This window comes from Triturus cristatus, chromosome 1_1 (genome assembly GCF_964204655.1).
Source record: "Triturus cristatus chromosome 1_1, aTriCri1.1, whole genome shotgun sequence".
NCBI classification, from domain to species: domain Eukaryota; kingdom Metazoa; phylum Chordata; class Amphibia; order Caudata; family Salamandridae; genus Triturus; species Triturus cristatus.
In genome coordinates this window covers 1,253,987,427-1,254,000,232 of record NC_140579.1, presented here as the reverse complement: position 1 = coordinate 1,254,000,232, position 12,806 = coordinate 1,253,987,427, and positions in this window count along the sequence as shown.

Below are 12,806 nucleotides of genomic sequence, written 5' to 3'. Positions count from 1 at the left end.
ATTTTCTGGTGAAAACCACACAATGGATTCCTATGGAAGGAAATACAAGTTACTGGTAAGTACGCCTAGAATTACTTTTCAGGGTCAGTGCTGGGCTAAAAGATGCAGCACTGGGTTTTCTCCTGATTACAGGTGAGTAAATCGGAATTCGTAGTTCGGCTGATTTTAGAGGAATATTTGTACGTTTCAAAATTGGACACTTAGAACATTTTCTGGTGAAAACCACACAATGGATTCCTATGGAAAGAAATACAAGTTACTGCTAAGTAAGCTTAGAATTACTTTTCAGGGTCAGTGCTTTGCTAAAAGATGCAGCCCTGGGTTTTATCCTGATAACAGGTGAGTAAATCGGAATTCGTAGTTCGGATGATTTTAGAGGAATATTTGTACGATTCAAAAATGGACACTTAGATATTTTTCTGGTGAAAACCACACAATGGATTCCTATGGAAGGAAATACAAGTTACTGGTAAGTACGCTTAGAATTACTTTTCAGGGTCAGTGCTGGGCTAAAAGATGCAGCCCTGGGTTCTCTCCTGATAACAGGTGAGCAAATCGAAATTCGTAGTTCGGTTGATTTTAGAGAAATATTTGTACGTTTCAAAAATGGACACTTAGATATTTCTCTGGTGAAAACCACACAATGTATTCCTATGGAAGGAAATACAAGTTACTGGTAAGTACGCTTAGAATTACTTTTCAGGGTCAGTGCTGGGCTAAAAGATGCTGCACTGGGTTCTCTCCTGATTACAGGTAAGTCGGAATTCGTAGATCGGCTGATTTTTGAGGAATATTTGTACGTTTCAAAATTGGACACTTAGAAACTTTTCTGCTGAAAACCACACAGTGGATTCCTATGGAAGGAAATACAAGTTACGGGTAAGTACGCTTAGAATTACTTTTCAGGGTCAGTGTTGGGCTAAAAGATGCAGTACTGTGTTCTCTCCTGATTACAGGTGAGTACATCGGAATTCGTAGTTCGGCTGATTTTAGAGGAATATTTGTACGTTTCAAAATTGGACACAGAACATTTTCTGGTGAAAACCACACAGTGGATTCCTATGGAAGGAAATACAAGTTACTGATAAGTACGCTTAGAATTATTTTTCAGAGTCAGTGCTGGGCTGAAAGATGCAGCCCTGGGTTCTCTCCTGATAACAGGTGAGTAAATCGGAATTCGTAGTTCAGCTGATTTTAGAGGAATATTTGTACCTTTCAAAATTGGACACTTAGAAACTTTTCTGCTGAAAACCACACAGTGGATTCCTATGGAAGGAAATACAAGTTACGGGTAAGTACGCTTAGAATTACTTTGCAGGGTCAGTGCTGGGCTAAAAGATGCAACACTTGGTTCTCTCCTGATTATAGGTGAGTAAATCGGAATTCGTAGTTCGGCTGATTTTAGAGGAATATTTGTACGTTTCAAAATTGGACACAGAAACTTTTCTGCTGAAAACCACACATTGGATTCCTATGGAAGGAAATACAAGTTACTGATAAGTACGCTTAGAATTATTTTTCAGAGTCAGTGCTGGGCTGAAAGATGCAGCCCTGGGTTCTCTCCTGATAACAGGTGAGTAAATCGGAATTCGTAGTTCAGCTGATTTTAGAGGAATATTTGTACGTTTCAAAATTGGACACAGAACATTTTCTGATGAAAACCACACAGTGGATTCCTATGGAAGGAAATACAAGTTACTGGTAAGTACGCTTAGAATTACTTTTCAGGGTCAGTGCTGGGCTAAAAGATGCAACACTGGGTTCTCTCCTGATTACAGGTGAGTACATCGGAATTCGTAGTTCGGCTGATTTTAGAGGAATATTTGTACATTTCAAAATTGGACACTTAGAACATTTTCTGGTGAAAACCACACAATGGATTCCTATGGAAAGAAATACAAGTTACTGCTAAGTACGCTTAGAATTACTTTTTAGGGTCAGTGCTTTGCTATAAGATGCAGCCCTGGGTTCTCTCCTGATAACAGGTGAGTAAATCGGAATTCGTAGTTCGGTTGATTTTAGAGGAATATTTGTACGTTTCAAAAATTGACACAGATATTTTTCTGGTGAAAACCACACAATGGATTCCTATGGAAGGAAATACAAGTTACTGGTAAATACGCTTAGAATTACTTTTCAGGGTCAGTGCTGGGCTAAAAGATGCAGCCCAGGGTTCTCTCCTGATAACAGGTGAGCAAATCGAAATTCGTAGTTCGGCTGATTTTAGAGGAATATTTGTACGTTTCAAAAAGTGGACACTTAGATATTTTTCTGGTGAAAACCACACAATGGATTCCTATGGAAGGAAATACAAGTTACTGGTAAGTATGCTTAGAATTACTTTTCAGGGTCAGTGCTGGGCTAAAAGATGCAGCACTGGGTTCTCTCCTGACTACAGGTGAGTAAATAGGAATTCGTAGTTCGGCTGATTTTAGAGGAATATTTGTACGTTTCAAAATTGGACACTTAGAAACTTTTCTGATGAAAACCACACAGTGGATTCCTATGGAAGGAAATACAAGTTACTGGTAAGTACGCTTAGAATTACTTTTCAGGGTCAGTGCTGGGCTAAAAGATGCAACATTGGGTTTTCTCCTGATTACAGGTGAGTACATCGGAATTCGTAGTTCGGCTGATTTTAGAGGAATATTTGTACGTTTCAAAATTGGACACTTAGAACATTTTCTGGTGAAAACCACACAATGGATTCTTATGGAAAGAAATACAAGTTACTGCTAAGTACACTTAGAATTACTTTTCAGGGTCAGTGCTTTGCTATAAGATGCAGCCCTGGGTTCTCTCCTGATAACAGGTGAGTAAATCGGAATTCGTAGTTCAGTTGATTTTAGAGGAATATTTGTATGTTTCAAAAATTGACACAGATATTTTTCTGGTGAAAACCACACAATGGATTCCTATGGAAGGAAATACAAGTTACTGGTAAGTACGCTTAGAATTACTTTTCAGAGTCAGTGCTGGGCTAAAAGATGCAGCCCTGTGTTCTCTCCTGATAACAGGTGAGCAAATCAAAATTCGTAGTTCGGCTGATTTTAGAGGAATATTTGTACGTTTCAAAAAGTGGACACTTAGATATTTTTCTGATGAAAACCACACAGTGGATTCCTATGGAAGGAAATACAAGTTACTGGTAAGTACGCTTAGAATTACTTTTCAGGGTCAGTGCTGGGCTAAAAGATGCAGCACTGGGTTCTCTCCTGATTACCGGTGAGTAAATCGGAATTCGTAGTTTGGCTGATTTTAGAGCATTATTTGTACGTTTCAAAATTGGACACTTAGAAACTTTTCTGCTGAAAACCACACAGTGGATTCCTATGGAAGGAAATACAAGTTACTGGTAAGTATGCTTAGAATTACTTTTCAGGGTCAGGGCTGGGCTAAAAGATGCAGCACTGGGTTCTCTCCTTATTACAGGTGAGTAAATCGGAATTCGTAGTTCGGCTGATTTTAGAGGAATATTTGTACGTTTCAAAATTGGACACTTAGAAACTTTTCTGATGTAAATTGTAAATTGATACTTGTATAGCGCACTACTCACCCGCAAGGGTCTCAAGGCGCTTGTACGAATACCGCTGTGGAACCCATCCTGGCTTTCCCTGTGAGGCGTCCACTCCTGGGCAACCCCAAGGTGGAGGCCAGGCATCCTTAGCGTTGTGGGGGCCGTTGTGGAGATTAAGCAAGCTATTGCCCAGAGTTGCAGAGTGGGACTCCATGATTGGAATGGCACCGAGGCGAGAATTATCAGGTCCGTGGAATTTTGAGCCCAAGACCCGCCGAGGCAGGGAATTGAACCCTGGTCCCGGGCTAGACCTCTGCATCAGGGTCTGCCGCTCTAATCATAGAGCCACACTTCTCCTGATTACAGGTGAGTAAATCGGAATTTGTAGTTCGGCTGATTTTAGAGGAATATTTGTACATTCCAAAATTGGACACTTAGAACATTTTCTGGTGAAAACCACACAATGGATTCCTATTGAAGGATATACAAGTTGCTGGTAAGTACGCTTAGAATTACTTTTCAGGGTCAGTGCTGGGCTAAAAGATGCAGCACCGTGTTCTCCCCTGATTACAGGTGAGTAAATCGGAATTCGTAGTTCGGCTGATTTTAGAGGAATATTTGTACGTTTCAAAATTGGACACTTAGAACATTTTCTGGTGAAAACCACACAATGGATTCATATGGAACGAAATACAAGTTACTGGTAAGTATGCTTAGAATTACTTTTCAGGGTCAGTGCTTTACTAAAAGATGCAGCCCTGGGTTCTCTCCTGATAAAGGGTGAGTAAATCGGAATTCGTAGTTCGGTTGATTTTAGAGAAATATTTGTACGTTTCAAAAATGGACACTTAGATATTTCTCTGGTGAAAACCACACAATGGATTCCTATGGAAGGAAATACAAGTTACTGGTAAGTACGCTTAGAATTACTTTTCAGGGTCAGTGCTTGGCTAAAAGATGCAACACTGGGTTCTCTCCTGATTACAGGTGAGTAAATCAGAATTCGTAGTTCGGCTGATTTTAGAGGAATATTTGTCTGTTTCAAAATTGGACACAGAAACTTTTCTGCTGAAAACCACACATTGAATTCCTATGGAAGGAAATACAAGTTACTGGTAAGTACGCTTAGAATTACTTTTCAGGGTCAGTGCTGGGTTAAAAGATGCAGCACTGGGTTTTCTCCTGATTACAGGTGAGTAAATCGGAATTCGTAGTTCGGCTGATTTTAGAGGAATATTTGTACGTTTCAAAATTGGACACAGAACATTTTCTGCTGAAAACCACACAATGGAATCCTATGGAAAGAAATACAAGTTACTGGTAAGTACACTTAGAATTACTTTTCAGGGTCAGTGCTGGGCTAAAAGATGCAGCACTGGGTTCTCTCCTGATTACAGGTGAGTAAATCAGAATTCGTAGTTCGGCTGATTTTAGAGGAATATTTGTATGTTTCAAAATTGGACACTTAGAATCTTTTCTGATGAAAACCACACAGTGGATTCCTATGGAAGGAAATACAAGTTACTGGTAAGTACGCTTAGAATTACTTTTCAGGGTCAGTGCTGGGCTAAAAGATGCAACACTGGGTTCTCTCCTGAATACCGGTGAGTAAATCGGAATTCGTGGTTCGGCTGATTTTAGAGGATTATTTGTATGTTTCAAAAATGGACACTTAGACATATTTCTGGGGAAAACCACACAATGGATTCCTATGGAAGGAAATACAAGTTACTGGTAAGTACACTTGGAATTACTTTTCAGGGTCAGCGCTGGGCTAAAAGATGCAACACTGGGTTCTCTCCTGAATACCGGTGAGTAAATCGGAATTCGTAGTTCGGCTGATTTTAGAGGATTATTTGTACGTTTCAAAATTGGACACTTAGAAACTTTTCTGCTGAAAACCACACAGTGGATTCCTATGGAAGGAAATACAAGTTACTGGTAAGTACACTTAGAATTACTTTTCAGGGTCAGTGCTGGGCTAAAAGATGCAGCACTGGGTTCTCTCCTGATTACAGGTGAGTAAATCGGAATTCGTAGTTCGGCTGATTTTAGAGGAATATTTGTATGTTTCAAAATTGGACACTTAGAAACTTTTCTGATGAAAACCACACAGTGGATTCCTATGGAAGGAAATACAAGTTACTGGTAAGTACGCTTAGAATTACTTTTCAGGGTCAGTGCTGGGCTAAAAGATGCAGCACTGGGTTCTCTCCTGATTACAGGTGAGTAAATCGGAATTAGTAGTTCGGCTGATTTAAGAGGAATATTTGTACGTTTCAAAATTGGACACAGAACATTTTCTGATGAAAACCACACAGTGGATTCCTATGAAAGGAAATACAAGTTACTAGTAAGTACGCTTAGAATTATTTTTCAGGGTCAGTGCTGGGCTAAAAGATGCAGCACTGGGTTCTCTCCTGATTACCGGTGAGTAAATCGGAATTCGTAGTTCGGCTGATTTTAGAGGATTATTTGTACGTTTCAAAATTGGACACTTAGAAACTTTCTGCTGAAAACCACACAGTGGATTCCTATGGAAGGAAATACAAGTTACTGCTAAGTATGCTTAGATTTACTTTTCAGGGTCAGTGCTGGGCTAAAAGATGCAGCACTGGGATCTCTCCTGATTACAGGTGAGTAAATCGGAATTCGTAGTTCGGCAGATTTTAGAGGAATATTTGTACGTTTCAAAATGGACACTTAGAAACTTTTCTGCTGAAAACCACACAATGGATTTCTATGGAAGGAAATACAAGTTACTGGTAAGTACGCTTAGAATTAATTTTCATGGTCAGTGCTGGGCTAAAAGATGCAGCACCTTGTTCTCTCCTGATTACAGGTGAGTAAATCGGAATTCGTAGTTCGGCTGATTTTAGAGGAATATTTCTACGTTTCAAAATTGGACACTTAGAACATTTTCTGGTGAAAACCACACAGTGGATTCCTATGGAAGGAAATACAAGTTACTGGTAAGTACGCTTAGAATTACTTTTCAGGGTCAGTGCTTAGCTAAAAGATGCAGCACCGTGTTCTCTCCTGATTACAGGTGAGTAAATCGGAATTCGTAGTTCGGCTGATTTTAGAGGAATATTTGTACATTTCAAAATTGGACACTTAGAACATTTTCTGGTGAAAACCACACAATGGATTCCTATGGAAGGAAATACAAGTTGCTGGTAAGTACGCTTAGAATTACTTTTCAGGGTCAGTGCTGGGCTAAAAGATGCAGCACCGTGTTCTCTCCTGATTACAGGTGAGTAAATCGGAATTCGTAGTTCGGCTGATTTTAGAGGAATATGTGTACGTTTCAAAATTGGACACTTAGAACATTTTCTGGTGAAAACCACACAATGGATTCATATGGAACGAAATACAAGTTACTGGTAAGTATGCTTAGAATTACTTTTCAGGGTCAGTGCTTTGCTAAAAGATGCAGCCCTGGGTTCTCTCCTGATAACAGGTGAGTAAATCGTAATTCGTAGTTCGGTTGATTTTAGAGAAATATTTGTACGTTTTCAAAAATGGACACTTAGATATTTCTCTGGTGAAAACCACACAATGGATTCCTATGGAAGGAAATACAAGTTACTGGTAAGTACGCTTAGAATTACTTTTCAGGGTCAGTGCTGGGCTAATAGATGCAACACTGGGTTCTCTCCTGATTACAGGTGAGTAAATCAGAATTCGGAGTTCGGCTGATTTTAGAGGAATATTTGTACGTTTCAAAATTGGACACAGAAACTTTTCTGCTGAAAACCACACATTGAATTCCTATGGAAGGAAATACAAGTTACTGGTAAGTACGCTTAGAATTACTTTTCAGGGTCAGTGCTGGGTTAAAAGATGCAGCACTGGGTTTTCTCCTGATTACAGGTGAGTAAATCGGAATTCATAGTTCGGCTGATTTTAGAGGAATATTTGTACGTTTCAAAATTGGACACAGAACATTTTCTGGTGAAAACCACACAATGGAATCCTATGGAAAGAAATACAAGTTACTGGTAAGTACACGTAGAATTACTTTTCAGGGTCAGTGCTGGGCTAAAAGATGCAGCACTGGGTTCTCTCCTGATTACAGGTGAGTAAATCGGAATTCGTAGTTCGGCTGATTTTAGAGGAATATTTGTACGTTTCAAAATTGGACACTTAGAACATTTTCTGATGAAAACCACACAGTGGATTCCTATGGAAGGAAATACAAGTTACTGGTAAGTACGCTTAGAATTACTTTTCAGGGTCAGTGCTGGGCTAAAAGATGCAACACTGGGTTCTCTCCTGAATACCGGTGAGTAAATCGGAATTCGTAGTTCGGCTGATTTTAGAGGATTATTTGTACGTTTCAAAAATGGACACTTAGATATATTTCTGGGGAAAACCACACAATGGATTCCTATGGAAGGAAATACAAGTTACTGGTAAGTACACTTAGAATTACTTTTCAGGGTCAGTGCTGGGCTAAAAGATGCAACACTGGGTTCTCTCCTGAATACCGGTGAGTAAATCTGAATTCGAAGTTCGGCTGATTTTAGAGGATTATTTGTACGTTTCAAAATTGGACACTTAGAAACTTTTCTGCTGAAAACCACACAGTGGATTCCTATGGAAGGAAATACAAGTTACTGGTAAGTACACTTAGAATTACTTTTCAGGGTCAGTGCTGGGCTAAAAGATGCAGCACTGGGTTCTCTCCTGATTACAGGTGAGTAAATCGGAATTCGTAGTTCGGCTGATTTTAGAGGAATATTTGTATGTTTCAAAATTAGACACTTAGAAACTTTTCTGATGAAAACCACACAGTGGATTCCTATGGAAGGAAATACAAGTTACTGGTAAGTACGCTTAGAATTACTTTTCAGGGTCAGTGCTGGGCTAAAAGATGCAGCACTGGGTTCTCTCCTGATTACAGGTGAGTAAATCGGAATTCGTAGTTCGGCTGATTTAAGAGGAATATTTGTACGTTTCAAAATTAGACACAGAACATTTTCTGATGAAAACCACACAGTGGATTCCTATGAAAGGAAATACAAGTTACTAGTAAGTACGCTTAGAATTATTTTTCAGGGTCAGTGCTGGGCTAAAAGATGCAGCACTGGGTTCTCTCATGATTACAGGTGAGTAAATCGGAATTCGTAGTTTGACTGATTTTAGAGGAATATTTGTACGTTTCAAAATTGGACACTTAGAAACTTTTCTGCTGAAAACCACACAATGGATTCCTATGGAAGGAAATACAAGTTACTGGAAGTACGCTTAAAATTAATTTTCATGGTCAGTGCTGGGCTAAAAGATGCAGCACCTTGTTCTCTCCTGATTACAGGTGAGTAAATCGGAATTCGTAGTTCGGCTGATTTTAGAGGAATATTTCTACGTTTCAAAATTGGACACTTAGAACATTTTCTGGTGAAAACCACACAGTGGATTCCTATGGAAGGAAATACAAGTTACTGGTAAGTACGCTTAGAATTACTTTTCAGGGTCAGTGCTTAGCTAAAAGATGCAGCACCGTGTTCTCTCCTGATTACAGGTGAGTAAATCAGAATTCGTAGTTCGGCTGATTTTAGAGGAATATTTGTACATTTCAAAATTGGACACTTAGAACATTTTCTGGTGAAAACCACACAATGGATTCCTATGGAAGGAAATACAAGTTACTGGTAAGTACGCTTAGAATTACTTTTCAGGGTCAGTGCTGGGCTAAAAGATGGAGTCAAGCTATCCTGGCTGATGACGGCTGATAGCCAGAAACCGGTCCTAGGATGCTTGATTCCGGTCCAGGGAAGACATGGCTTGGCAGTTCGGGCTGGACTGTTCCCATGAGGCACAGGGTCAAGACTGATTTGCATATGGCCATGTCTAAACTGGGGTGGTGTAGTGGGCAAAAGAACGATGGATTTAACCCAGATCTCTTGACTGGGGGAGAATGTCTGCATTGTCAGCATTCCGTCCATCATTTGTTTGTTGTAACGCTTTTCGCCCTAAGTGGGATGGGTATTCCCAGACGTGGGACCCGTGCTCACTACGCCACTGGAGTCAAGCTATCCTGGCTGATGACGGCTGATAGCCAGAAACCGGTCCTAGGATGCTTGATTCCGGTCCAGGGAAGACATTGCTTGGCAGTTCGGGCTGGACTGTTCCCATGAGGCACAGGGTCAAGACTGATTTGCATATGGCCATGTCTAAACTGGGGTGGTGTAGTGGGCAAAAGAACGATGGATTTAACCCAGATCTCTTGACTGGGGGAGAATGTCTGCATTGTCAGCATTCCGTCCATCATTTGTTTGTTGTAATGCTTTTCGCCCTAAGTGGGATGGGTATTCCCAGACGTGGGACCCGTGCTCACTACGCCACTGGAGTCAAGCTATCCTGGCTGATGACGGCTGATAGCCAGAAACCGGTCCTAGGATGCTTGATTCCGGTCCAGGGAAGACATGGCTTGGCAGTTCGGGCTGGACTGTTCCCATGAGGCACAGGGTCAAGACTGATTTGCATATGGCCATGTCTAAACTGGGGTGGTGTAGTGGGCAAAAGAACGATGGATTTAACCCAGATCTCTTGACTGGGGGAGAATGTCTGCATTGTCAGCATTCCGTCCATCATTTGTTTGTTGTAACGCTTTTCGCCCTAAGTGGGATGGGTATTCCCAGACGTGGGACCCGTGCTCACTACGCCACTGGAGTCAAGCTATCCTGGCTGATGACGGCTGATAGCCAGAAACCGGTCCTAGGATGCTTGATTCCGGTCCAGGGAAGACATTGCTTGGCAGTTCGGGCTGGACTGTTCCCATGAGGCACAGGGTCAAGACTGATTTGCATATGGCCATGTCTAAACTGGGGTGGTGTAGTGGGCAAAAGAACGATGGATTTAACCCAGATCTCTTGACTGGGGGAGAATGTCTGCATTGTCAGCATTCCGTCCATCATTTGTTTGTTGTAATGCTTTTCGCCCTAAGTGGGATGGGTATTCCCAGACGTGGGACCCGTGCTCACTACGCCACTGGAGTCAAGCTATCCTGGCTGATGACGGCTGATAGCCAGAAACCGGTCCTAGGATGCTTGATTCCGGTCCAGGGAAGACATGGCTTGGCAGTTCGGGCTGGACTGTTCCCATGAGGCACAGGGTCAAGACTGATTTGCATATGGCCATGTCTAAACTGGGGTGGTGTAGTGGGCAAAAGAACGATGGATTTAACCCAGATCTCTTGACTGGGGGAGAATGTCTGCATTGTCAGCATTCCGTCCATCATTTGTTTGTTGTAACGCTTTTTGCCCTAAGTGGGATGGGTATTCCCAGACATGGGACCCGTGCTCACTACGCCACTGGAGTCAAGCTATCCTGGCTGATGACGGCTGACAGCCAGAAACCGGGCCTAGGATGCTTGATTCCGGTCCAGGGAAGACATGGCTTGGCAGTTCGGGCTGGACTGTTCCCATGAGGCACAGGGTCAAGACTGATTTGCATATGGCCATGTCTAAACTGGGGTGGTGTAGTGGGCAAAAGAACGATGGATTTAACCCAGATCTCTTGACTGGGGGAGAATGTCTGCATTGTCAGCATTCCGTCCATCATTTGTTTGTTGTAACGCTTTTCGCCCTAAGTGGGATGGGTATTCCCAGACGTGGGACCCGTGCTCACTACGCCACTGGAGTCAAGCTATCCTGGCTGATGACGGCTGATAGCCAGAAACCGGTCCTAGGATGCTTGATTCCGGTCCAGGGAAGACATGGCTTGGCAGTTCGGGCTGGACTGTTCCCATGAGGCACAGGGTCAAGACTGATTTGCATATGGCCATGTCTAAACTGGGGTGGTGTAGTGGGCAAAAGAACGATGGATTTAACCCAAGTCTCTTGACTGGGGGAGAATGTCTGCATTGTCAGCATTCCATCCATCATTTGTTTGTTGTAATGCTTTTCGCCCTAAGTGGGATGGGTATTCCCAGACGTGGGACCCGTGCTCACTACGCCACTGGAGTCAAGCTATCCTGGCTGATGACGGCTGATAGCCAGAAACCGGTCCTAGGATGCTTGATTCCGGTCCAGGGAAGACATGGCTTGGCAGTTCGGGCTGGACTGTTCCCATGAGACACAGGGTCAAGACTGATTTGCATATGGCCATGTCTAAACTGGGGTGGTGTAGTGGGCAAAAGAACGATGGATTTAACCCAGATCTCTTGACCGGGGGAGAATGTCTGCATTGTCAGCATTCCGTCCATCATTTGTTTGTTGTAACGCTTTTCGCCCTAAGTGGGATGGGTATTCCCAGACGTGGGACACGTGCTCACTACGCCACTGGAGTCAAGCTATCCTGGCTGATAACGGCTGATAGCCAGAAACCGGTCCTAGGATGCTTGATTCCGGTCCAGGGAAGACATGGCTTGGCAGTTCGGGCTGGACTGTTCCCATGAGGCACAGGGTCAAGACTGATTTGCATATGGCCATGTCTAAACTGCGGTGGTGTAGTGGGCAAAAGAACGATGGATTTAACCCAGATCTCTTGACTGGGGGAGAATGTCTGCATTGTCAGCATTCCGTCCATCATTTGTTTGTTGTAACGCTTTTCGCCCTAAGTGGGATGGGTATTCCCAGACGTGGGACACGTGCTCACTACGCCACTGGAGTCAAGCTATCCTGGCTGATAACGGCTGATAGCCAGAAACCGGTCCTAGGATGCTTGATTCCGGTCCAGGGAAGACATGGCTTGGCAGTTCGGGCTGGACTGTTCCCATGAGGCACAGGGTCAAGACTGATTTGCATATGGCCATGTCTAAACTGGGGTGGTGTAGTGGGCAAAAGAACGATGGATTTAACCCAGATCTCTTGACTGGGGGAGAATGTCTGCATTGTCAGCATTCCGTCCATCATTTGTTTGTTGTAATGCTTTTCGCCCTAAGTGGGATGGGTATTCCCAGACGTGGGACCCGTGCTCACTACGCCACTGGAGTCAAGCTATCCTGGCTGATGACGGCTGATAGCCAGAAACCGGTCCTAGGATGCTTGATTCCGGTCCAGGGAAGACATGGCTTGGCAGTTCGGGCTGGACTGTTCCCATGAGGCACAGGGTCAAGACTGATTTGCATATGGCCATGTCTAAACTGGGGTGGTGTAGTGGGCAAAAGAACGATGGATTTAACCCAGATCTCTTGACTGGGGGAGAATGTCTGCATTGTCAGCATTCCGTCCATCATTTGTTTGTTGTAACGCTTTTCGCCCTAAGTGGGATGGGTATTCCCAGACGCGGGACCCGTGCTCACTACGCCACTGGAGTCAAGCTATCCTGGCTGATGACGGCT